The following is a 26,598-nucleotide window of genomic DNA, read 5'->3' as shown; positions in this document are numbered from 1 at the left end:
CACCCACACAACATCATCATCATCACTGACTAAGTGCTAATTTTGGGTTAGGGTTTTTCTAAGCACTTTCGTATTAACTCACTCGATCCTCACCAGACCCTATGCAATAGATACCGTTAATACCCTTATTTTAAAGATGAGGAAATTGCACAGAGGAGTTAAGTGGCTTGGCTGAGATCACTCAGCAAGTCCACTGGCAGAGACAGAGCTCAAGCCCAGGCAGTCTGTCTCCAGAGGCGACAGGTAATTTTGCCCTGCTCCTGCCTCCCTACAGACAGCAAAAGGAATGACTGCAGGGCAGGGTCTCCAAAGTGAAGCTCTGGCACCCTGGGGAGGATGCAAGCCAGGCCCTCAGGGTCGCAAGAGGGAAATATGTCCTTCTATTTATGCTTCTCTGTATTCTTTTGAAAAAAGATCAGAGTGATATTAAACTTTACTAATAGGTACGTTTTATAAAGAGTGATCCTGGCACCCTCACTCAACTGAGGATCAATCTGGACAATACATACGGATTACATTAGTAAAATTTAATATGCTGTCATTTTTCGAAGGGTAAACAGAAATAGAAGGCGTCACCTGCAGTGCTTGGATAATTGAATCACTGTGGACGAGTAGTTGTTTTATTTTGTTTTTGTTTTTAAGATTTTACTTATTTTTAGAGAGGGGGGAAAGAGGGAGAAAGAGAGGAAGAGAAACATCGACACCCCCACCTGAGGACTTGGCCTGCAACCCAGGTATGTGCTGTGATCAAGAATCAAACTAGCAACCCTTAGATTCCTAGGCAGACGTTCAATCCACTGAGCCACACTAGCCAGGGATGGACAAGTGGTTTATTTATTTGTTTGTTTGTTTTTAGAGAGAGGGGAAAGGAGAAAGAGAGGGAGAGAAACATCACTGTGTGGTTGCCTCTCACTCGCGCCCCCAACTGGGGACCTGGCGTGCAACCGAGTCATGTGCCCTGACTGGGAATCGAACCAGCGGCACTTGGTTCGCAGGCCGACGCTCAATCCTCTGACGGACAAGTGGTTTTAAAAGATACTTGTAAAGAATGAATGGGCACCCACCTTAGGTAGCACTGCTCTAAAAGCCTCAGGCTCCCTCACGCATGCCCAGAACCTCTACTATGCAGAGTAGAGGCGGGACCTTGTGGCCACACCCCTACTTTTCCCCCGCCTTCCGTGTTTTTTTTCAGAGGCATCATTGGCTACTTCCCCTTGTGATTGGGCGAGCTGCTAGTTATTGGAGGGGTGCGATTGGATGAAGTCGCTGCCTCTCGTCCTATGGCAACCTTCGATTGGCTGAAGCTCTGCAAACCTTCGCATCCATCAGGCAGAGGTAAGAGAAAGAGACTTGAGCCCCTGGAGCTGGTGTGACAGTGCGACCCGAGGGCAGAGGGGCCGGGAGAGCCCCGGGCTTCAGGGGACGCAGACGGCAGCCGCAGCCCCGGGAAGGACCGGCAGAGATGCCGGCGGCAATGTTGGTTGGGCCGATTGAGATGAAGCAAGACGCCGTGGTCTGACGCAGGACCCCCAGCAAAAGCCCCGCCGGCCGCCAGCCTGCGAAGCCGTTACCGGTTCAGAACCCTGGGCTGGAGGCTTCTGCGCATGGACCCAGCCCGTCAGGAGCTGTGACGGGGAATTGGACCTGACCCGGCAGGGGGAGCTTCCGCGGTAGAGGAATGACCCACACGCAGAGGTTTCTGAACAAGGGACCTGAAAGAAAACAAATCAAAAAGCTAATTGCGGACGGCGAAGCCTCTCAGCTACAAGCTCGTCTTCAGAACCATGTGGGGGAATCAGAAGACACGTGTCCCCGGGAGAAGGACCCAGGAGAAATGTGACCTGCAGAAGCCTGTGCCCAGCTTCCTATGTCTGCAGCCCTATGATCAGCGGGCAAATAAACAATGTCCTTGTAGAGGAAAGAGGCCATCTGCGGGAAGGGCTTATCCGCAAGAATCGTCAAGAAGTTAAGCGAAGGGGAGGACTTGCAGGAAATCCACTACTCCAAAGCCAAGCGTGCTTCTGGACCAAGATCTGTTATGTGCGAGAGGTCTGAACCCCGGGGGAGATCCCAGTCACTTTCGGAGAGGTTTCCTACAGGCTTGCTCCAATTTCTCAGCGACTCACAGCGCGCCTGTCAGGGCGATAAAGGCAGACCTTGGCAAGAATGGCGACAGCCTAAAAACGGGGCCAAATGTCCGTGTTATCAGAGATAAAGCCACAGAAAGCGATAATGGCAGATCGTACTGGTGATGCCACTTGCTTCCGTTTGGTAAACTGAAGCTGACTTTCCTGTCTAGTGGAGACAGCGCCCTGTAAGGAGCCCACCTGGGCTTGCTGAACAAGGGTAAGATGCCACCAAAGAACATCATGACACCAAAAATGGAAGTCCCTTCGACCAGTCACCTTCATGAGAGTATCTCCAAGGGACCCAGGGACACAGTGAGGCTGATGCAGACAAAGGGGTGCAACATGGATAGAAATTAGGTGACTTGAACAGCATTCTGCCTTAGAGGGGTTTGAAAATACTCCCAGGTCAGGTCATTGAGAGCGTTCCAGATCACTACAATTTTATCCGGGGAGATAAAAACACACAAGATTGTTCTCTCAATATAGGACTACCCAAAGCATGACCCCGAGTTTTTACTTAGGTTCCATAGCTAAACAAAATGTTCATTGTGTTCTTCGGAACCAGCAGGGGCCGTGCAGACGGAAATAATAATAATGATAACAAACACTACACAAATAGCCGATGCTCTCAGTTCCCGTCGGAGGGTCAGGCAAAAGCGTTCCATGCATTGATTAGTTCATTAAATCCTCAGGACCCTGTGAAGCAGGTACTGTTATGACTAGCCCCCTTAAGAAATGAAGACACGGAGGGCCAGAGAAAATAAGTAACATCTCCAGCTAGTCAATGGCAGAGCCAGGGTTTGAACTGAGGCAACTGACCACAGATCCTCACTTTTCAATCATTTTGCTATACCACCTCCCCAGGATGATACGTGGACATGCTGTGACCAAACATGACAGTACAGTTATACCATGGCACGTTTTGTATAATTTTGTTAGGAGACATAGCAATATTAAAATATCAATATTTGCCTTCTCAAAATGGACCCAATAAGTAAGTTGTTAACAGTAATGAAAGAGAATCTATAAAATATAAAGACGAGCTTCTATGAACTCTTATTTATTCTGACCAGGTAACTGATAAATTACAATACTATTTGTGAATACGATAGGCCTTTTCAAGACAATATCTTAATAATACTAATTATTTCCAGATAGGAAAAATGAACCCTTTAAATTCTAGTCTTTGTAGTTTAAATAGCAAGCTTAGTTTATTTGTTTAGCTATCTTAAATAAAGGAACTTGGACATGGTTAACCTTTTCTTGATAGCTTAGCACTAATAATATGAAGTATCTTCCTGTGCTGTGATATAATTCTGCCTTATTCTTTGCATTCCTACTACCTTAAAATCTAGCTGCCAGGCAAGTCGCTGGGAGTGGCCGAGGTCTGCCTTCTCCAACCTGCTCTCTCTGCTCCCACCCCCAACATGTGACTGATAAAGTACTTTGGTCTAAGAAACCAAATACCTTTGTTATAAATTATATTTTTTAAAAATAGTATAATTTAACATAAGGTTTTTATGACAGTAATTTCTTGTCCCCAGAGACCTTCTTTCCACCCTTTATTTCTAGTTTAGGAATATGATTTGAAAGTCAGTGTTGCTGGGAGATTGAAGAGCAGATAAGCAGGTTACATGCGTACTCACCTGCTAATCAACAGGTGAGTTTTCATTGCAATTTAAGTTGGATATTCCTCTCTACGAAAGGCTCACTTACTCGAGGCTTTAGGAGTGACAAAAAAAATTTTTTTAAAGGCCAGTTAATAAATATTTTAGAGTTTGAGGATCATATGGTCTCTCTTGCAATTAATCAACTCTGATTTAGTTTGAAAGTTATGGACAATAAATAGTAAACAAATGAGTGTGGCCCTTTCCCCCCAAAAAACTACAAAAACAGGCAGCGGGCCAAATTTGGATCAGAAGTGGTAATTTGCCCCTCCTGCTCAAACATTTGAGAATCTGAAATCTTTGCAATCAGGTCTGCAAAATGCTTCCCGTGGTGTAGAATAAACGCTTTCAGATGGGTAAAGAACCAACTTTTGGGCAAATCGCATTGACACACGGCTATGAGGAAGAAGAACCTCTGTCCCAGGTCAGCCAATATAAGGGTTCTGTCTCCCCTAGGCTTGGTGAGAGGCCACTTCTGAAAGCCACCCCAGATGTAAGAAACTTGCGTGGAAAGTGAAGTGGAAGTTCAGCATCTCAGTTTCTAATGTTGTTAGAGAATGTTTCTGAGAAGTTTCACTTTCTATGCAGAGGACTTCTTTTTCCCTAAAACACATTAAAAAGTACAAAAAAAAAAAATGCCACTTAAACTTGCCTGCAATATAGCTGAAGAGTGGCAAAACCCTATTGGGTATCAGAAGGTTTATTTTGTTAGTTTGTATGTAAGTAATTCCTGTTTTTCGGGGCTAGTGCACAGAGTGCTTATAAAAATCTCGGGTTCGGTTGCCCAGTGGGAGTGGAGCGGTGTGCGTCCACCATGCGCCTCCCGCCTCTGTCCCCCCGGGGGTTCCTTCCCTTGGGGAGCTCCCCTTACGCACTGGGTACGACTGACTTACACAGCCAATCGGATATCACAGAAAGGGCCGATTGCAACTTCTGAGTTCGATCATAAAACAAAACCTTTCAGCTTTGCCTTGCAAGGACGCACAGGCTACTTTAGGGAGGGGTCCCCATGGCATGGAGCTGAGGCCTCCGGCCATCAGCCAGCCCCGACTGGCCAGGCACGCGGGTCGCCCCCTGGAAGCTGAACCTCCAGCCCCAGTCAAGCTGTCGGACGGCGGCACCCCAACTGACATCAAACTGCAGCCTCTCAAGAGGCCCCGAGCCTCCCTTCAGCCGCTTCCAAGTTCCTGATCCATAGAAACTCGGGGGGATAATAAAGGCTTATTATTTTATTTTATTTTTAAAAAATATTTTATGCATTTATTTTTAGACTGGGTTAGGGAGAGAGACACACAGAGAGAAACATCAATATATGAGAGAAACGTCCATCAGTTGCCTCTTGCTCACACCCCAACAGGGAACCGGCCCACAACCCAGGCTGGGAATCGAACCCGCGACCTTTCACTTTAGCAGGACGATGCTCAACCAACTGAGCCACAGCGGTCAGAGCCAGGGTTATAATTTTAGGGAGCTAAACTCTGAGATAAGTTGTTATGTGACAATAAATAACGGATACAGCTAGTATATAGAAATACAGTTATTGCCTTCTGTATATTCACCTTAGAGCTTGTGAGCTGGCTAAGTAAGCTCCCTTATTGGTTTTAGGAATTTCTGCATAGATTCTTGGGATTTTCTTATTAGATAATCGCGGCCTGCCAAGAGAGAGTTTTCTTTTTTAAGATTTTACTTATTTATTTTTAGAGGTAGAGAAAAAGAGGGAGAGAAACACTGATCTGTTGCCTCTGCCACACCCCCAACTGGGGACCTGGCCCACAACCCAGGCATGTGTCCTGACCGGGAATTGAACCAGCAACCCTTTGGTTCACAGGCCAGTGCTCAGTCCACTGGGCCACAGCAGCCAGAGTAAGAGAGTTAGTTTTATTCCTTCCTTTCCAATCTGTAGGACTCTTATTGCCTTGGTAAGAGCAGACATCCTTGCCTTGGTTTTGACCTAAGGGGAAAGCATTCAGTGTTTCAACATTAAGCATGATGTTAGCTGAAGGATATATATATATATATAGAGCCCTGGCTGGTTTAGCTCAGTGGATTGAGCGTCGGCCTGCGAGCTAAGTGTCGCTGGTTCGATCTTCCAGTCAGGGCACATCAGAGAAGGAAAACTCTGACTCCAAAAAACCTCCGCTGCCTTGCGGCATACCTCTTCAGGGGAAAGGCTAAGGGAGTAAACCCCAACAGAAAATCCGGAGCCGGAGTCCCTAAGGCGGTTTGACGTTGTAGTCAACACCGGCAACTCCTGCGGCGCACCTGAACCCAAGCTGTATCGACTCTGTCTTTCCCTTGGACCCTTCAGCTGCGAAGAGAGGGGGGAGTCTGCTGCATGGGCAACAGCAGACCCTCCATATTACCCTGCCCAGGCTGTAGCTTCAGCGTCATCGCAAGATGTCGATTCAACACGGGAGGAGACAGATACCATGTCACTCCCGAGTCGGACTGCACAGCCATTCTCGGCAGTGCAGTTAGACTCTTAAGCTACACCATCGTCTCTCGAGACGGACGGCTGCCGAGGATATATATATATATATAGAGAGAGAGAGAGAGAGAGATTCTTATTGAGGTTGAGAAAGTTCCCTTCTATTCCTAGTTTACTGAGAATTTTTTAATTTTTTTGACTGGATGCTGAATTGTGTCATATGAAAAAGCACGCCACAGACTGGGAGAGAATATTTGCAAAACACATATCCAACAAAGAACTTGGATCTAAAATATAGAAAGACTACTTACGACCTCCAGAACTATCAGAAAATAAATTTCTGTGATTCAGGCCCTCCGGTCTGTGGTATTCTGTTATGGCGGCTCCAGAAGACTCCTACAGAAAGGGAGTGGGGGCGCACAAAGGGGGGCCCTACAGCGACCAACCATGTTGTGACCTTACTTGGGTCCTGATTAATAATAATAATCTTGTACATTGATGATATTTGTGAGACAACAGGAATTTGAACTAACTGGATATTGGATGATATTAAGGAATTATTATTCTTAGGTGTGATATTGGTGGTGGTGTGTGTTTTTTTAAGGGTCCTTACCTTTGAGAGCTATGTACGGAATTAGTTGGGAGTGAAATGGTACAATGTTTGGGGTTTGTATTAAAATAATGTAAAAAGAAAAGCATACTTTCTAAAAAATAAAAAATAAAATAACGTGGGAGTGAGGGACGGGGCTGGGTGCTGGGTTAGCCGGGGATTCATTACACTCCTTTTTTTCCCTCCCTCTAGTCCCACTTTGCTGAGAGTCTTTATCATAAATGGGTGCTGGATTTCATCAAATGCTCTTTCTGCATCTACGGATACAATCATGCAACTTTTATCTTTCATTTTGTTTATGTGGGGAATCACATTTATTGATTTGCGGATATGGGACTACTCTGTCTACTTTTGAATGTGTTCACAAGTTTGTATAATGCAGAGTCAAAAATAAAAAAGAAGGAAAGTTAACAAGCCAGCTCTGGCCAGGTGGCTCAGTTGGTTGGAGCATCGTCCTGTGCACCAAAATGTTGGGAGTTCCATTCCTGGTCAGGGCACATAGCTAGGTTGTGGGTTCGCTCCCCGGTTGGGACACATGTGGGATGCAACTGATCGATGTTTCTCTTTTACATCAGTGTTTCTATCTCTGTCTTTCTTTTCCTTCCTCTCTCTCTAAAATCAATAAACACGCCTGGCTTGTGTGGCTCAGTGGGTTGAGTGCCAGCCTGTGAACTGAAGACAAGTTCGATTTCTGGTCAGAGCACACGCCTGGGTTGCCGGCCAGGTCCCCAGTCGGAGGCGCACGAGAGGCAACCGAGCCGTTTCACGCATCAATTCTTCTGTCCCTTTCTTTCTCCCCCCTTTCCTCGCTCTCTCAAAATAAATAAATAAAATCTTTAAAAGCAATCAACATATCCTCAGGTGAAGATTTTTTTTTAAAAAGGAAGAAAGTTAACAAGTCAAAGGTAACCAAGAACTGTTATGTGATTGTTAGGTACAATTTAAAGAATTGTGCCATGATTTGCTGGTCATGGGAAGATGCTCCTCTCCCTTTCAGACCCATGTGTCTTGATAAAGTGTCCTTCCCAGCTGTCACGGGCCCTGGGGCCAACGGTTGAAATGAACTGAATTTTTGGGAGTAGTTCTATGAAAGTATTAAGCCAAGATTTTATATATATTATATAAATAATCACAGTCATCTTATTAAAATATCGTTCACACTATTTAAAAGCAAGAGCTGAAATGTTTTTTATGTGAGTCCCAAAGAAAATAAAATGCACATTATTAAATTATTTTTTTCAATACTCTTTATTTTACCCCACCCTTTAAACTTAATTTTCTTGTGGGTTGTACACCATATTACACTCCCATGGTCGAGGGTTTCCCACAAGGCGTGCCCCACAATGCCGCTGTTCCAAAAAGCTCCCCCGGGCTCATCAGGCTGCCTGGCCGTCTGCCATCAGTGACTCAAGCCTTTCAAGTGTGGACGCTCTGGGGCACTTGTACGAAGTCCAAGTTTGCTGAGCATCCGAGACCAGCGCTGCCTCTCACGCCTCCACAAGGGCAGGCGGGTGTGAGCGTAGACAACCCCCAGTCTGCACGGCCGGCTGATGGACGGGCTTCCCACCTCTTTCTACCAGTTCCTTTGCTGTTAGAAGCGCACACCTCCCTCTCCCGCCCGAACCAGGGATCAGGTGGAACTGCAGAGAGAGTCCAACACCAGCTAAAGTCAAGCTCATTGGGACCAAGACGAGGGCGCCTCTGTGGCCGTCTCTACTTGACATTGCACTGGAAGTTCTAGCCGGAGCAATCAGGCAAGAACACCCCGAGAAAGGCGTCCAGACAGGAAAGGAAGACGTAAAACCATCTCTATGAGTAGATGACATCACCCTATATGTAGCAACCCTAACGGATACACACACAGTCACCCACCCACACTCACCCACACTCACATACACTCACGCACACACATACATGCACTCACACGCTCACACACACCCACACACACTCATACACACACTCACACACACGCACACACACATACATGCACTCACACGCACATACATGCACTCACACACACACGCACACATACATGCACTCACATACACATACATGCACTCACAAACACTCTCACACACACACGCACACACACATGCACTCTCACACACACGCACACACACATACATGCACTCTCACACACCCTCTCACACACACACCTGTTAAAGCTAATAAATAAATTCAGCAAAGCTGCAGGACACCAAGTCAACCTACAGACATCAGTTGTATTTCTATGTGCTAGCAAGCTAGCAATGAACTGTCCAAAAAGGGAATAAAGTTACTATATTTATAACAGCAGAAAAGGGAATAAAATAGGAGCAAATTAGCCAAATGTGAGGCTTATGCACTAGAAACCACAGAGAACTGCTGAAAGAAAGAAAAAGAGACCTGAATAAACAAAAAGACACCCTGTGTTCATGGATTGGGAGCCTTAATGTTGCTAAGATGACAGTACTACCCAAAGCAGCATACAAATTCAGTACCGTCCTTATCGAAATGTCAATAACGTTTTTGCAAAAATGGGAAAAAAACATCTTAAAATTCATATTGAATTCCGGGGGACCCAGACTAGCCAAAACAAACTTGGAGAGAAAAACCAAGTCAGAGGACTCCTATTTCCTGATTTCAAAACTTACTACAAAGTCACAGTAATCAAAAAGGTGATGTCAGCGCAAGGGCAGGCACCTAGGCCAATGAAATAAAATTTGGAGCCCAGACAGAGAAGGTGTGATGATGGAAGTAGAGGCCAGAGTGCTGTGGCTGCTGGCTTTGAAGATGGGAGGGGCCACGAGCCAAGGAATGTAGAAAACTGCTGGACGCAGGAAAAGGCAAAGAAACAGATTCTTCCCTCAAATCTCCAGGAAGGAACACAGCCCTGCTGACCCACCGTGACTATAACCCAGTGAGATCCACTTCAAGCCTCTGAACACCAAAGCTGCTCCTGCAGGCAGACACCGGGGATCTCCTTGGAGACAGTGCTGTTCTCAGCCGCAGAAGAACCACATGGCCTCATTTGGGAAAACGTGAACCCCTCCCACCTACCTGCCCATCTGGAAATGCAGACTTGATGACATGGAATACATTATTCTTACCTATAACAGGCTTCTGACCTTAGGCCTAGTGAGCCGTCTGTGGCCCACAGTCTCCCTGAGTAGTCCTGACCGACTTTAGAGGGGCCACTGGGTGAGAGCTGGGTGACCCAGGTTCTAGTCCCCGTTCCTCCGGTCCGCAGATGGTGGGAACAGCAGTCCCCATTCTGGGCCTCAGTGTTCCCATGTGCAAAGCCGCCCTGAAGGCCGCCCTGGCTCTAAGATGCCGGGAGAGCAGCTTCGCTGTTATACCCAGGCCCGTCATTTCCAGCCCTCTCTAACATTCCTCTCACGATTAGGAAGCCCAGTCCCAAAAAAGCGGACAAGATGACATGAAGACTTACTCTGTTTCCAGCTCTGTGAAATGGACATAATGGGAACCTCCAACCCAGCAGCTGCTCCCGGCAGGGAAGATCAGCTCTCCAGCCCGAGTACACCAGGCCCACCGCCCGCACACTTCTAGAAACCTATTAGCCTCACTTTGGGGGCTCACACTTTTCTCTTTTACGTTATGTAGTTTTAATATTCTCCTTTCCAGCAGTCTTGCTATATATCTGGCTTTTATTTTATAAATTTGTGGATAAAATGGACTATGCAACTATGCATTTAAATAAATAAAAACTGCTGTTCCCCCCCTCCAAAAAAAAAAATTTGGAGCCCAGAAACAAACCCTCACATCGACGGCCAGCTGGTTTTTGACAGGGGTGCCAAGACCGGCTGATGGAGAAAGAACAGTCTCTTTAATAAATAACGCTGAGAATACCGGGTCTCCACATTCACTAGAAGGAATTTGGACCTGTACCTTACATCATACACAAAATTTAACTCAAAATGGACAAACACCTACATGTAAGAGCCCAAACTATAAACTTGTAGAAGAAACAAAAGGGGAACTCTGCACAACCTTGGATTTAGTGATGGTCTCTTAAGTGACCCCAAAAGCACAAGCAACAAAGGAAAAAAACATAAATTGAACTTCATTAATAGGAAAAAAATGTTTGTGCATCCAGTGGAGAGAGACAAAAGACAACCCGTCGTGGAGAAAATATTTGCAAAGTATCTACCTGATGAGGGCTTAATATCTAGAATATATAAAGAAGACTTACAGCTCAGCAGCAAGACGACAGGCCCCCCGATGAAAAGGTGGGCCGAGCACCTGAACAGACATTTCTGCAAAGAGAAGATGCGAACGATCAGTAGGCACAGGGTGCCTAGCATCGCCAGTCATCAGGGAAACGCCAATCCAAACCGCAATGAGATGTCACCTCACACTCACGAGGATGGCTGGAATCTCCAAAAGGGAAAACCCCACGTGTTGGGGAGGATGTGGAGACATCAGAACCCTGTCAGCTGCTGCTGAGGATGTACAAGGCACAGCCACTGCAGAACACAGACTGGGCAGTGACCCCAGGACTCAGCAATTCTGCTCCCAGGCCCGTACCCCCATGCCTGAAAGCCAGGACTCGGGCAGGTACGCACAGAAACATCGTCTACAACAGCCGAAGGGTGCACCACATGTCTGGCCATGGATGAATGGGTGACGTGACATCACACACAAGCACATGATGAAATGCCATTCAGTTATAAAAAGGCAGGGAGTCCTGACACCTGCTACAACGTGAACAGGCCTTGAAAACACTGTGCTAAGTGAAACAAGCCAGGCACACAAGGGCAAGTAGGGTAGGAGCCCACTTATGTGCCATACCTACGATGGGCAGGTTCACAGAGACAGGAAGGAGGTCAGAGGTGAGCAGGTCCGGGGGATCAGGGGTGTTCGGAGCTATGGCTTAAAGGCTCCAGCAGTGTTTGTGTCTGGGGAGAAGCGGGTAGTGCGGTGGTTGTACAACATGGTGAGTGTACTTAGAGCCGTTGAGTCGTACACTTAAAAATGGTTAAAACGGCAAGTTTTGTGTTATGGAGATTTTAGTGTACACACACGTACACACACACAGCCAGGCCCTGGGTTCTGACGATAACTGTGTGACCTCGGGCAAGTGCCTTACCCTCTCTGAGCCCCAGAGTCTCATCTGGAAAATCAGGACATTGGTAACACTGAGCTCCCAGGATCACGTCAGTATCACAGGAAAGGATGCACGTAACGAGCCCACTCAGTGCTGAGGCAGGTAGTGTTTCTCACCAGAACACGGATGACCCCCCTCAGCAGGGATAGAGGACTTCACGACCCTGTCATCAAGCCGCATGACCACCCAAGAGCCATGAGGACCACATTCACAGGTCAGAAACTGATTTCCCCAGCCACTGGGGAGGATGGCAGGCTCTGCCCATCTAAGGTCTTTCAGGCCAGTGGGGAAGCAGCGGCTGAGGGCCAGCCCCACCCAAAGCCTGAGTCACGCGGACTTTTGTGGGCATTTGTATGAAAGGCCCAACCTTGGCCAAGCTGCACTCGAGCTCTGGGCCCGGGGATGGTTCCAACGCTGGCCCAGTCTGACAGTGACCCCCTGAGAGTGGCCTGCCTGGTGCTGGGCCTCGTAACTCATAGAAAGGGAGGGGGGGAAGAGCCACAGGCATGGCCAGGAGCTGCAAAATGAACCCGCTAGGAAAGACAGTCCAAGGGCTGTTGAGTGCCGGGAAAAACAGAACACAGGACGGAAATGACAGATAAACTGGGGCACAGGAGGTGGAGGAGAAAAGGGACTGATGGCACGCAGGGCTGTTGCAGGAAGACAGATCTCTGGGTAGGGGCATTCTCATGCCCCTCCGCCCAGGTGGCATCCCATGACTCGGGAGATGATGAGCAACTCTTGTCTCCGCCTTCAGCTTTAGGCTGTCGAGGCCACTGAGCCGTGGAATCCTGGGCAAAACAGGTCCTGTTGTGTACTCCATCTGCCTCCTTGTTAATGAAGTCTTAAAATGGAGCTGGCATTGAGGATTAGTGTGTCTACCTTGCTTCCTTGACAGATGCTAGCTAAACCAGGAGTTACCCTGGCTGTATTTTACATATTAATGACACTTTGTAAGAATTCTTTCACTTGTAAAATTCCCCTGTTGTTGGCTGGAATGTCACACCCCTGTTCTAGTAACTTTTGAAATCCTAATAGAAAGAGGATGAGGCTTCCCGCTCTCCACTGTCGGTCAGAACTAGCCACAGTCCTCCGTTCGTTACTGGCCAATAATCCTGCCCGCCGGATTTATTTCAGCGTCCGAGATCATGATTAACATTTCACAGAGCATTTGTCTCACACGTTTCACGGTTTGACCCCGTTTCCTTCCTGCCTCAGGGCCTTTGCACATTCTGTTCTCTGCCTGGAGCACTCTTCCCCTCCTGTCACCTGGCTAACTCCTGTTCACGTCTGAGGTCTCAGCTTGAATGTCACCTCCCCAGGCGAGTCTTCTTTGACATCTCACTGCACCACGGACTTCTTCCTAGCGCTGCCTACCCTGGCTACGCATCAGTCACGTGTCAGTGCTGTGCCTTACTCTGCCTCTCCCCCACCGGGTTGCGGGCTCCCTGAGCGCAGGCATGAGGTCTGTTTCATTCACAGCCGGCCCCGAGCCCGGAGCTCAGTCCCCATGCTCCGCGCGTGTGTGCTGAGTCCAGGAAGGACTCCCAGCCCCTTGCCCGCCGCACTGATGAGCTCTAGTCCTGGTTTCTGTCCATATTCACCTTCTTTCTTTCCTTCCAGCCCTCCCTCCTGAGGAGGGCGCTGTCTGCCCCAGCCATCGGGGACAGGTAGGGAAGACGAGGCCATCTCCCGCATCCTGGCTCCTCCAGGCTTCCTCCGGAGGCAAGAGGAGCAGGCAGCTCCGCCTCCAGCAGAGGCAGGTCTGAGATCCAGGTGGTGGCCCGGCTGTGCTCCCTCTGAAGGTGCTGGGGAAGGAAGTCCTCCAGGCTTCTGGCCTGGCTCCCGGGAGCTCAGGCAGCCCTCGGCCTGTCAATGCGTCCCTCCGGTCCTCCACACGCCTTCTCCCGGTCCTTTCACGGTGTCTTCCCTCTGCGTGTGTCTAGTTTTATGTCCAACTTTCTCCTTTGTGTAAGGACATGAGCGTTTTGGGATCAGGGCCTTCCCTAATGACTTAATCTTAACTGGATTACCTCTGCGAGACCCTGTCTCCAAAGAAGGTCGTGTTCTCAGGTACTCAGGGTGGGGACTTCAACATCTCTTTTTCAGGAGAAATGAGTCACTTCACGACAGCTGCAAGCAGCCCAGGAGCAGTGAGCCCAGCAGTCAGGCAGATCCGGGGGCCTGGCCTTTGTCACACGCCTTCCTCGGGCCACAGGCCCGGCGCCACACCCGCCCGCCCAGACCCCCAGCTGGAGCTGACGTGGATGAAAACGGCCAGGCTGGAAGGTGTGAGAGTCTTTCACCAGCCCCCCACCTGGGCTGGCTAGGGGTCCCTCTGAGCCACACAGTCAGACCAGGCTAGAGAAAGGCCTAGGCTGCAGCTAGGTTAGCTGCCTCATGTTACAGATGGGGAAACTGAGGCCCAGGGACCCTGGCTGGTCCCAGACCACAGAGGGTGTCAGGAAGAATCCGTTGGGGTCCGCTGCTTCTCCATTCGGTGGGCTCTCCATTCGGTGGGCTCACCACGCCATCATGCTACGGCTTCATGCTTCTGTGTGCAGATCATGCTTCTGACTCGGGGTGGGGGTCCAAGTACCCAGGATAGGACTTGACATAGGTCATTGGTGCCAAACCACGCGGTCCTGTCCTATGAACTTCAAAGGGAAGGAAGCGGGCCTCCATACTTCTCTTCGCCTGCCCTGTTGGTGCATAACAAGAGCCGTGAACTGAAGCTGCCCAGGAAGGGCACGCTTGACACTCTTGGGGACTCAGGCAGTGAAGCTCACCCGACCTCGGTAGGAAGCCCCTGCAATAACCAATGTTGACCACCAGAGAGCACTGTGGGACAGAAGCCGGGGCCAGAATGGACCCACTAGCCTGTCCACTGAGACCAGCCTGGAACGCCGTGATGACAGCTGAGAAGGAGCTGTCATTCCCAAGATTTGCCCTTTGTGACAACTCAGCCATTGGATCCTCACAGCACATCCAGGACTAGGTACTCTTAGGACCCCTACTTCTCAGATTGAGAAACCAATGCTCAGCATAGTAAACAATTTGTCCCAAGTCACCAGGTTAGAGGTGGGAGAGTTAGATTCCAACCAGACTCTGACCCCAGAGCCCAAACTCGTGGTCACATGATCCCCGTCCCCTCCCCTATGCTGTCCGGCTGTGATTCCTCCTGGGTCCTTTCTAAACAATTCCCTTAAGCTCAGTGAGACTTGCCCAGGTCTGCTCAGCAGTGGGTATGGGAATTATGTGGGGAGAGGCTGGGCAGTGGGGGTGCCCGGGACCTGGGGAAGGAGCCATCGGCACAGGGAGGGAGACCTCAGGCCACAGGGCCGGGAGTCCTCCTGCTCTGGCCCCTGGCAGAGCTGGCCCCCTGGGCGCCCGCCAGGTTTATTATTATCCTGCTGAGTCAGGGGCTCTTGAGTGTCAGCACCACAAGACCCAGGGGCTGAGCAGGGCAGCAGCGCTCCTGCCTCCGGAGCCCTCTCTCCCAGCCCCCTCTGCAGTGCTGCCGTGCGTTGCCATGCGGCCTGGGGTGGGCGAGTCCCTGCGCCTGACTGTGCTCCCCCGTGGCCTGGTGCACAGGAGCGACTAAGCAGCAAGAGCTGGCCTCCCACAAAATGGTGTTTGGAGGGCCTGCTGTGCATCCAGCCCCATCCTGGTTGCTGGGGCCCTGCGTGGGTGGGGGGGGGTTGCACAGCACAGTCAGTGCTCACCGTCTGCCCCCACAAGAGCCCCAGATGGCAACCACGGCTACTTCACTGGGCTGGCTGCAAGCTTTCCTGGACATTTGGAATTGGGTTTTGGGGACTCTGGTCCCATGGGTGGGCACTGGCTGGGGGGAGGAGTGGCTGGACTTGGGGAGGGGGCTGGGGAGATCCGCCGGGGTGTGGCCATGACAGCAGAAGGGGAAAATTGAGGCAGATGCACCCAAAACCTGAGCCCCAGGAGAGAGGCGCCGCCTTCTGCCCCAGGCTCCAGAAGGCTGCCCAGCATCCCCTGCGGCACCCTCATGATTGCTGAGACCGCCTCGGCCCTGCACAGGCAGGCGGTGGTAGGGTCCTTCTTGACCAGTCAGCTGTTGGAATTGCCCCAGGCGTGGTGTAAAAACTCCTTACTGAGGACTTCCAGGCGCCAGGGGCCCGCCAGCTTGAGTGAGACACGCTTGTCCTCTCCTCAAAGCCTCACAAGATGTCTGTTCTCCTCCGTTTCACGGAGGAGGAAACTGAGACCCTCAAGGCAAAGTCCCCTGCCCCCAAGTGACGGAGCCAGGCCTTGAACCCCGGTCTGGCTGAGCCCAGAGCCCTAAGTCTCAACCTTGATTCTGAATTCATTTATTCGGCTCAGCACCTGCAGCATTTGTTGAATGAATCGATGGGAGAATAAGAAGTGTTTATCCCTACAGAATTCCTCTTTTCACATCCTTATCCTCAGTCCCCTTGCTCTGGGCCCCCCCCACCCCCACTCCCACCGCCACCCCACGTAGTGATCCCTGCATATGGGGAATTCAGTGGCGGGGAATTCTGTGAACCCTGGCCCCTCCGCAGACCCTGCCCACAGCATCTCTGACCGGGACTTTGGCTCCAGTGGCCCTCTAGACACCTTATCGGTCACCCCACATGTCTCAGCAAGCCCATGACAGCCAGCCTGCCCTCCCCAGCCCCTCACAGGCCATTGTCAGGGGACACATTCCAACCAGGCCTCTGCTCATGAGGACAGGAAGATAAACCTGCCACCTCCGGGCCCTCTTCCGAGCTTTGCCAAGCGGGGAGGGGGCTCTCTGGGGGCAGGAAGGGGTTATTGCAACAGGAAGACCCAGCACTGCGCTTGTTTCTTCAGCCAGCCTGAGAAAACACCAGGAACCCCTCTCAGGATGTGACCCCCCCCCTGCTGGGGACGGGGGTGGGACCACAGCACTCAGGCCTCATGCTTGCTCCTGGCAGGCAAAGGCGGGAGGGCTCCTCTGGGGAGGCTCCCCAAGCACCCACCTTCCTCACGTGGCTGGCCAGGCTGCATAGCACCTGTCTGTCCACCTCGCTGAGCCTTGATTTTTCTCGTCCTTAAATGACGGACAACGCAAGTTCTTACGGCGACGTGCGCCAGCGGCTCAGTGCAGAGCCCGGCACCGGCGGCGGCGCTGCAACTCCCCGGGGGACTCTCACGCGGCACCTGCATTTAGCCGGCACCCGGTAGCAGGCATCCACCAGCCTCACTGCCTGACAAGCACACTCCGTTGTCACCAGCGCTCCAGGAACAGCGTGCGACCGTGACTCCCACTGTGCAGAGGAAGAAACGAGGCTTGGCTGGACGGGATCCCCTGTGCTGGGTCTAAGTGGAAGACTGTCCCCGCCTGTCCGGCCTCTCCATGTGAGCTCTCTGGTGCCTTCAGAGGGACTGACTTATCACCTTGCCACACAGCTGATGTCTCATCACTTCAGGGTCTCACCTGCCCCAACCGTGGCCAAGAAAATATGCAAAAAGGCGTCTGTGCTGGGCAGTGGCAGAGTCAGCGGCAGGATGGCTGTGCTGTGACCCCAGGGGAGCGGCTGACCCGGCCCAGGCCTCACTGCCCTTTGCGCAAACCCCATGAGCCCAGGCCCTGCGTCCACACCGCGGGAGACTTGGAGGCCGCAGCCCCGGAGGGCCGGCCGGCCTGGCCACAGCACCAAGTGGCCCCCGAGGGCCCAGCAGCAAGGCAGGGGCAGGGAAGCTCTCGGAGGGAGGCAGGGGAACTCAACAGGCGGAGCGGGCCGGCCGCACAGCGTGGAGGCCAACTCTGGAGGGCGTCACGGCAGACCCACTGACAGTGCGAAGCCTGGGGTGCAGTCCAGGGGCTTCAGGGTTTTAAAATAATTCCTTTTTCAATTATAGTTGACATAGTTTCAGGGGTACAACACAGCGATGAGGCAATTATAATGCTTATGAAGAGCTCACTCCCCCAAGTCTAGGACCCCCGAAGCACCGCACGTGTTATTACGCTGTGATGGACTAGAGTCCCTGCGCTGTGCTTTGAGGGGACTCAGCTTTTGCACCATGACTGGGGGAGGTGGCAGGGACATGTCTGTCCCATAACAATGGACCCCAGCTAGAGAACGTTCTCTGATGCATTGCAAGTCTCATAGAAAGGAGAAGTTTCTGGGGAACCTCCCCGCCCCTCTTCAAAAAAAACCAGACAAATGTGACCTGGGGCCTCCGTGGCTGAAGAATGACGCGTGTGTCACCAGGTGCTGGTGCCACAGTGGTGGGAGCTGGGTGAGGGCGGTGGGCAGCTTTCGGTCCCCAGAGCTGGAAACTGGCCCAGCCCAGACGGCATGCAGTGGTCGGGGTGCCCAGAGGCCAGGTTCCTATGGCAACCCCGCTGTGGGGATACCAGAGCCAGAACCAGCTTACAGGGGGGCATGTGGCTGTAGGCTAGCCAGGGGCCCCAGCTCTGAGCCCGGAGTGGACGGACGCCTGGCCACAAACCGAACCAGAGCCGGTCCTCTCTGAAGGGAAGCGCCCTGGGCAGCCCAGGCCCCCGGGGCCCTCAGAGAATAAGACCAAGCCAGGAGCCCCGGAACGAAGATCAAGCACACGGGAAGCTACGTTGGTGCTGACGGGGACACCCGAGGACTGTGGGTATTGCAACAGTCGGGTTCAGGATGCAGAACCACTAAGGTGTCACGTGGGGACCAGGTCAAGGGTGCGGCTGGATGAGGCGGACAGACAGATTTAAAACACGAACATAAATGGGACTTCGGGGAGTGAAAAACAGATTGAACAGAAAATAACGGCAAATTGACCAGAGAGATGGGCACCATTGGAAACAAAAGTGAAGAATGAACATCTGAATTTCTTCTCAAATGAAATAAAAAAAAAACAGAGGATAAGGAAAACGCCAAAGAGAGGTGGAGGCATGAAGGCCAGAAGGGGCAGTAGGACATTGACATTCGCAGATGAGCATAAATCCCCAGAGGCTCACCAGCACCTCGCAGGGGTGGCGGGGGAGGGGGGGTAGCGTGGTGCTTCCCACACAGGAAATGTTTGGGGTGGCTGAGGATCTGAGGGTGGGAGTGAATGCCAATTGGCCGAGCAGGTAACGCAGAGCAAACATTGCAGGAAACAAGGGTTCGCTTTGGGGGCTTAACAAAAGGGTTATTTGCCCATCTGTCGAAGTCCACTAGGGGTCTGAAGCTAGAGACCTCATCTCTTTGGGGAGGCAAGCAGGCATTTGCCCAGTGCAGGCCCCACAAGCCACGTCCCTGTGCCAGCGTTCCGATGGTGGCGAAGCCACAGAAACGGCACGCGCTCCAAGGCAGCGGAGAGAAGAGGGGAAAGGAAAACAAACGAAAGACTCAGTTCAAAAAAAGGGCAATAAAGGGAAAAAAGAAACAGGAAAGACAGAACAAATAACGAATTAAAAAGTAAGATGCTAGAAAGAAGTTGAAATGGGTCCATAATGAAATAATAACAGACATAGATGGGCTCAGATCGGTGTTTCTCAGGCTGGAAGGGAAAAGAAAATCCAGATTGATGAAGTTCAGAGGAGAGCCACCAAAATACAAGGACCCAGAAAGGCTGAGAACAAATGGGTAGCGGAACACACACACACACCCCTACATATACGTGTACGTGAAAAGATACGTTTGATGTGCTGGCAAATTTGCCTTGCACTTTGTAAGCATCGTCAAGAATAGAGAAGTCATAAAAAAGAAAAAGAAAAAGAAAAAGAAAGCAAGCCCTGGCTCGTGTGACTCAGTGGATTCAGTGCTGGCCTGCAAACCACAAGGTCGCCAGTTCAATTCCCGGTTGGGACACATGCCTGGGTTGCAGGCCAGGTCCCCAGTTGGGGACGTGCAAGAGGCAACCAATCAATGTATCTCTCCTACATCCATGTCTCTCTCCCTCTCTTTCTCCCTCGTTTCCCTTCTCTTTAAAAAATAAAGTAATAAAATCTTTAAAAAAAAAGAGAGGTCACTACATAATAAAAAAGCTTCAGACTGTCCAAAAGTTGTGATAGATCTAAATATGTACATTTACCCATAGGCAGGACTCTATCTAATGCCAGTAGATACAAACCGATAGCACGTGTGGGAAAACATGTACATTTATATACATAATATATATATAAAATACAAGCGGACTGCCCAGGGAAATGGGCAGACCCAGCATCCGTGTGAGATTGCAACACGCCTTTCTCAGTTAGACATAGGCAAAGCAGACCAACACGTGAAACAAAACAAAATAAATAAAAATACATTTGCAAACGCAACCTGAATAGCTCAGCAAGATGGATCTAGTTGACATACAGAGAATTTTGTATCTAATGATCAGAGAAATGACTTTCTTTCCATGTGGAACATTTACAAAAATCAACCCAAATTTGGTGGTAAACGCTTCAAAATTTTTTAAATGTTCTTTTTATTTTAAATTTTTTTTCTAAATGTTGTTCTATGACAGCTGTCCTGTCTTCCCCCCATGGCTCTCCCCTCCCCGCCCACCTCCCATATCTCCCCAGGCAGCCCCACTTACTTGTTCCCGTCCCTGGGTAAACAATATGCTTTCTAAAATTCTCGCACCACAACACAATTTAGCTACATGTTAATAACAAAAAGATGTTTTATAAAGCCTGCTTATACTGGAACATTGAATAAAGAACTTTAAAATAACTCATGGATAAAAAAACTCATCATGAAAATATAAAAGTATGTAGAACTGAAACAAAGTGGGACATATTGCCTGTGAGAACGGGCGGGGGGCGTGAAAACGATCCTTCAAGGAAACTGGAAAGTTTAAATGCTTCTGTTACAAACGGAAGTTGACAAGTAATCAAGTCCTAACTCAGAGCAGTAACAAAAATAACAGACTGATCCTAATTAGAAAATGTCCTAAAGGTAGAGCAGAAATAACAAACCAGAGCGAGTATGAAGGTGGCCAGTGAGGAGGGAGGGACAAGGAGGATAAGGGCCCGCCCCAAAGGCCTCCTTTTAACTTAACCACACCTTCAGGGCCCTTTCCTCAAATACAGTTACATTCTGAATTTTAGGGAGGGGGCATTATTCAGCCCCTAACAGTATTCTTAGCTCAGGAATTATAAGAGGCAAAAGTAAAACAAGGGACTATAAAGTTTTACAGTTAGATCGACAGTGGTTATAAAGATGAAAAATTGCTGTATTTTCACGGTCACTTGCTTATCCTGCTAGAGAAGAGGTAAGCGGGTGCACTTCTCCGGTGATCCACTTGGTAACACTCACCAAAAACCTTTTGTAAACAAGTGTACCCACGCTCACACACTCACGCCCACTCACTCACTCCTGGGCCTACTAATTCCACCGCCAGGAATGTAACACAACAGAATAAGGGATTATTCTTGCTTACAGAAAACTAGGGGTCCACTTCAACACCCATGAGGACGTCTGTACTGAGGCACGGAGTTTGGTGGGTGCGGGTCTGGAGGGACCAGAACTGTCACCCACTGCTGCTGGCACTGTGACCTGGTGCAGCTGCTGTGGGAGAGAGTTTGGTGGGTCCTTGAAAAGTTGCATATGGACTTCCCAGTGACCCAGCAATTCCGCTCCTAGCGATGTACCCAACTGAAGCGAAAATAGGTGCTCAACAAATACTTGAACATGAGTGTTCATGGCAGCCCTATTCATAATGGCCAGAGGGTGCAGACAACCCACACGTCCGTCACAGGGGGAATGGAGAAGCAAAATGTGGTCCATCTGTACAATGGAATATTATTCAGCTGTGAAAAGGAATAAAGTGCTGACATTTGCTTCGACACGGAGGAATCTCAAAAACATGATGCTAAGTGAGAGAAGCCAGACACCAAATACCACATACGGTATGAATCCATTTCTACGAAACGTCTGAGAGGCAAATCCGTAGAGACAGAAAGCAGACCGGTGGTGGCTGGGAGCTGGGGCAGGGAGCATGGGGACTGACGGTGTAATAGGGACAGTTTTCTTTTGGATGATAATGTTTTTGAATAGACAGAGATGGCGGTAGCCCAGTCTTGTGAACGTCCTCAATGCCACTGAATTGTGCTTTAAATCGGTTAATTTTACGTTGTGTGAAGTGCAGCCCAATTAAAAACAAACTGGTAGCAATCTAACTTTAAAAAAGAAAAAGAAAAAGAAAGCTGGTGGTTTCATTCAAGGGATCACGAGAGGCTGCATCAGCGAGGATGCAGATGTTTAGACACGGAGGCAAAAAGATGGTCACATACTCACCTGGCAGGGAACATGCCGTCTGTGATCACAAAGGCGGCTTTCCCGGGGCGAGGCTTATCCATTGCGCTCCGGATGTGCTGGCCCCTGCGATGCCACAGGTGTACGTGGGAAACTTGGCTGCCTGATTTGTGGGCGCAGGAGGCTGCGTTCACGCTCTCCCATGGGGGAAAAGAAAAAGATGGTCACAATAGGCTAGTAATGAAAAAGCAGGTCACAAAGCTACAGCATGTAACAGCTTTCTGCTTTTTTGTGTGTGTGGTCAAAAATACATCTAAATTTTTATGAATGCGTAGAAAACATCTGAAAGGAATAACCAAAATATTTTTGCTTTTCCTGTATGTACTGATTTTTTATTAAAGAAAATGGATTGTTGTGTAACCAAAACACATAGTAATCAGGGAAATAAATACTTTCTTTAAAAAATTCACCCTGTTCTTTGGGAGGCTCCCAGGAGACTCGTCACACATCTCTGGCTCAGCACGAGAATTCCTCTCTTCTGAGGGGGTGGGGGGAGGAGGCCCAGGTCACACGGGGAGGGGCAGGTCTGTGCCTCTGAGCTGAGGTCCTCCTAGGGGCCTGCTGGCCACTGTCCTCTGCAAGCCCTCTGGCTGAGGATTTAGGCCAAGCAATCAGGATTTGGGGACACTTTCGTCCTGACCCTCCTCCACCATCATGGCAGCACCGGGTGGAAAAGAGACCATGCTGGGCCTCGAGGCCTCGGGTTGCGTCTCTGATCCCAGCTGGACACCCCTCCTCCAGGCCAGGCCCCAGGCTGCAGATCCTGGGTGGCGTTCCCACTGCTCATGCTGCTGCCAGACCTCACAGCCGGGGCTGTTGGCGGGAGGAGCTTCCTCAGGGTCCTGCCGAGCCGGCTGGAAGCCCTACCCTTTCCCACCAGCCAGGCTATTGCCTGGGAATCTGAGTATGTGTCGGGGGTTGGGCCAGGGACCCTGATAGCTTCGCGTGTATGTGTGTGTGTGTGTGTGTGTGTGAACACACCTGCATGTATACATATTAGGGAGGTCAGACAAAACCCAGGAAACACATGAATTTGAATTTCAGATAAGTGAATAGTTTTTTAGTATAAGTGCATCCCAGATATTGTGTCCTAGGTTTTTACTTGCTAAATCTGGCGAGCCTGATATATGCAAACGTGTATATGCTTGTGAGAGTGGACACATATGTATATGTGCATAAATGTGCACACACACACTTGGGCATGTGCGCCGGATGCAGTGGGATGGTTTCACTGTGGGTGTGGGCACCATTTGGGTACTGTCTTATGTGTAGGTATATGTATAAAGGTGCCCGAGTGAGAGTGTGAGCATATGTGCCTCTATATGTATTTGTACCAAAGCACATGAAATGCTACAAGTAGAGTGTCTGTAGGTGCACATGTAACACACATGTTACAGGATCTTAAAGCTGGGAGGAAGCTGAGCTCTCCTGTGGGTAAATTCACCTGTGGGAAAGCTGGGGCTGGGTGTGTGCACGCGTGCATGTGTGTGCGTGAGTTCCAATCTGGTGCAGGCCCCGTGGTCCCGTGTCACCGGGAAGGCAGCTGGGGCACCGCCAGGGTGCCAGCCTCCCGCCTGTCCGCACGGAGCCACATGGGCTCACACGTGGCTTACATAAACGCTCGGCCAAAGCGAGGGCCAGATGTTCCGTCTCTTCCTGGAGCCAGATGGCAGCTGATCCGGGAGTCTGTGCATTTTTTAGCTTCTGCTGTCCCTTTCTCCTGCCCCTTCTGGAATCTTCCCCAGGCAAGGAAGGGGCTGGGAACTCGAGGACTTTGTACCTGACCGATTGCCTGGGCTGGGAAATGGCTTCCCCGGGGCAGGAGCTCAGGCACCGGGATGGTGTCTGCAGAGACTCTGCGCCTCCGGGGGCTCCTTGCAAGGCTCTCCCCATGCTGCCCAGAAGCAGCTCAGCCAGTCAGCAGTGTGGTGCCCCAGATGGGCCCGGAAAGTCACCTGCTTCCTGTGGTGACAGGTGACAGCCAGCTGACCCGATAAACCCACTGTATTGCCAGGGCTGCCAGGACAAACTACCACTGTCTGGTGGCTGAAACCTGTTTCCTCACAGTCCTGGGGGCCGGGGTCCTTGGCATGTAGACAGACAGCACATCCCTGCAGCGTCCCACGGCCTCCCTCTGTGTCTGTCTGTGTCCAGTTTCCTCTTCTTGGAAGGACACCTGTCCTTCTGGACCAGGGCCCACCCTAATGACCTCAATTTAACTTAATCGGCTCTTTAAAGGCCCTGGTTCCAAATGCGATCACACCCGAGGGCCTGCCGGTCAAGGCTTCCACACAGGAATTTGGGGAGGGAGACGCATGTACCCACCACGCTCATGACGGTGTGTTCTGGGAGAGGGCTTCTCCCACCCCCCAGCCACCGTCCCCAGAACCCCAGCTTCCTGCTCGTTCCTTGGGTAAATGAGAACTTCCCTGGAGGTCACATGGAGACACTCTGAAGGTCCAGGTGTGTGTGGGTGGTCTCGTCAGTCCCCCTCGCCCCTTGAACAGCAAGGAGGGAGATGTGACAGCTGAGGGTGCACGGGACAGGAGGGGTCTGTTCATGCCCCCTGCTGCTCTGACCTGGAGCCGGGGCGCCCGTGGGGGGCAGTTCAGGGAAGCCTCCGTAGTGCCTGGGACACTTGGTGCGGCCCTGACACCCTCTCTGAGCCTGTGTCCCCATTTGTGAGAAGGGGCTGGCGGGCAGGATGATTCCAGAGCCCGCAAGTTGGACGGTTGGCGTTCCCCGTGGGCGAGGGGCCGTGGGTACGGTGGCCACAGCCGCGAGGGGAGTGGGGCCGTACTAGTTAGTGTCTGATCAGCGCTGTGACGAATCGCCACCAACTTAGTGACTTAAAACAACACCGATTTGCTATCTTACCTACCGTCTGGGCTCAGAAGTCCACACCGGTCTCACCGGGCTAAGATCAAGGTCTGCAGCTCCGGTTCCTTCCGAAGCCTCCAGGGGAGAAGTGGCCTCTGGCCTTCCCCAGCTCCTGGAGGCGCCTGCGTTTCTTGGCTCGTGGCCTCTTCCCTCATCTTCAGAGCCTGCCCCGCCAACAGTGCCCCACATTGCAGCACTCCCACCTCTTCCTCCGCCCTCTCCCACTTTTAAGTAATTACATTGGGCCCACCTGGGTCACCCAGGCTAGTCTCCCTATTTCAGCCTGAGCAGATTAGCACCCGTAACTCCGTCTGCTATTTCTCACTGCCATCTAATGTGACGTAGTCACAGGTCCTGGGGATCAGGATGTGGGCATCTTTGGGGGCCACAGCGTACCCACCGTCATCAGTTCCCCCCATCTGTGGGCAGTGGGGACTGTCACTGTCACCCGTGATTTACCTGCAGCTCGGCAAGGTTTATAAGCCCCCATTGCCCAGGGGTGGGGCAGAGCAGGGTTTCGAGGCCGCAGCTGCCCACCTAGGAGACCTGGCTTACAGCCCCTCCGACAGCACCTGGGCTTCGCTCCGGGTCTCTCTCCCCTGTCAGATTTCAGGCCTTGGCTGGTTTGGGCACTTAGCCCTGGGCCTGTGCTAAAGACACTTTGACCTTGAGACAGGCAGGCTAAGACCATGGGGTGAGACCCATGTTTCCAGATAGGGCTCAGCCTTTCTGCCTCCTCCCGCCTCCCTCCCTGGCGGTGGGGAAGACCGTCAGGAAGGTGGGACATGAGGGGCCCAGGGAACAGCAGCAGCTGGGGAAGCGACACCCCCTCCATCTTAATCCTCACAGCACCCACCTCCAGGCTCCACGCCCCACTGACACCTGTTCTTCCAGGACCTGAGCACCCCATCCGGAGTGCTCAGGGGAGGCGAGTGGTCTTCTCTGGGGTCGGGCGGGGAGGGGGAGGCCCCCGCAGCTCACTGTTTCTTTCACAATCCTTCTGCGAGCCAGGCCCTCACTGGGACCCATGTCCCTGCTGGGACTGTGAGCCGCACAGGGCAGCGGCCTGTCCCCAGCCCAAAGCTGGAGCAGGATCTGCCGTGGATGGCAGATTCCAAGGGTGAGGTGAGGAGAGGAGGCGGACCCCCTCACCCCTTCTGCTCAGCGGCCCTGGAGCATTTGGGGGAACATGCAGAATGTATTTTAAAGTCTCGGGAACCACCCAACATTCAAGATTGGAAGTTGGGGCTTTTAATCATGGTGGATAGAGCTCCTTCAGGGCAGAGACAAGGGGGACACCTCCTGCACCCCCAGCAAGGCTGGCACCCTGCAGGCTCGAGAGAGAAACTGGGGCCCTTGGGAGGGTGGGCCCAGGGCAGGGGGTGTGAGTCCTGTCTGCAGGGGCATCGGCCCTGGGGACACCATGATCTGGGAGGATATGGGGTCTCTGCAGCAGGAGTGGAAGGTAGTCAGGCCTGAGGGCGGGGCCTGCGGGGGGATCGGTGCTCGGAAGATCTGACCCTCCCACCCTTCATC

The 26,598-nt window shown here is 51.2% G+C and overlaps 1 long non-coding RNA gene and 1 other non-coding gene across 3 annotated transcripts; one reads left to right on the top strand and one right to left on the bottom strand.

Moving 5' to 3' along the window:
- Positions 1-1,187: 1,187 nt before the first annotated feature.
- Positions 1,188-25,185, bottom strand: LOC150013847 (uncharacterized). Of its 2 annotated transcripts, none has more exons than XR_016510594.1 (5): positions 25,064-25,185; positions 22,165-22,319; positions 16,939-17,226; positions 3,776-3,851; positions 1,188-1,712 (listed from the first exon to the last, which is right to left on the bottom strand). It is a non-coding gene; the product is annotated as an uncharacterized LOC150013847 (long non-coding RNA). The 2 variants fall into 2 exon arrangements; XR_016510595.1 differs by lacking the exon at positions 25,064-25,185 and adding an exon at positions 22,593-23,361.
- On the top strand, positions 22,157-22,327 carry LOC150013848 (U1 spliceosomal RNA). The gene has a single exon (XR_016511087.1). It is a non-coding gene; the product is annotated as a U1 spliceosomal RNA (small nuclear RNA).
- Positions 25,186-26,598: the final 1,413 nt, after the last annotated feature.

The sequence above is a fragment of the Furipterus horrens genome, unplaced genomic scaffold (genome assembly GCF_987537825.1).
Source record: "Furipterus horrens unplaced genomic scaffold, mFurHor1.1.pri manual_scaffold_4, whole genome shotgun sequence".
Lineage (NCBI taxonomy): Eukaryota > Metazoa > Chordata > Mammalia > Chiroptera > Furipteridae > Furipterus > Furipterus horrens.
This window is presented reverse-complemented; position numbering and strand designations above follow the sequence as displayed.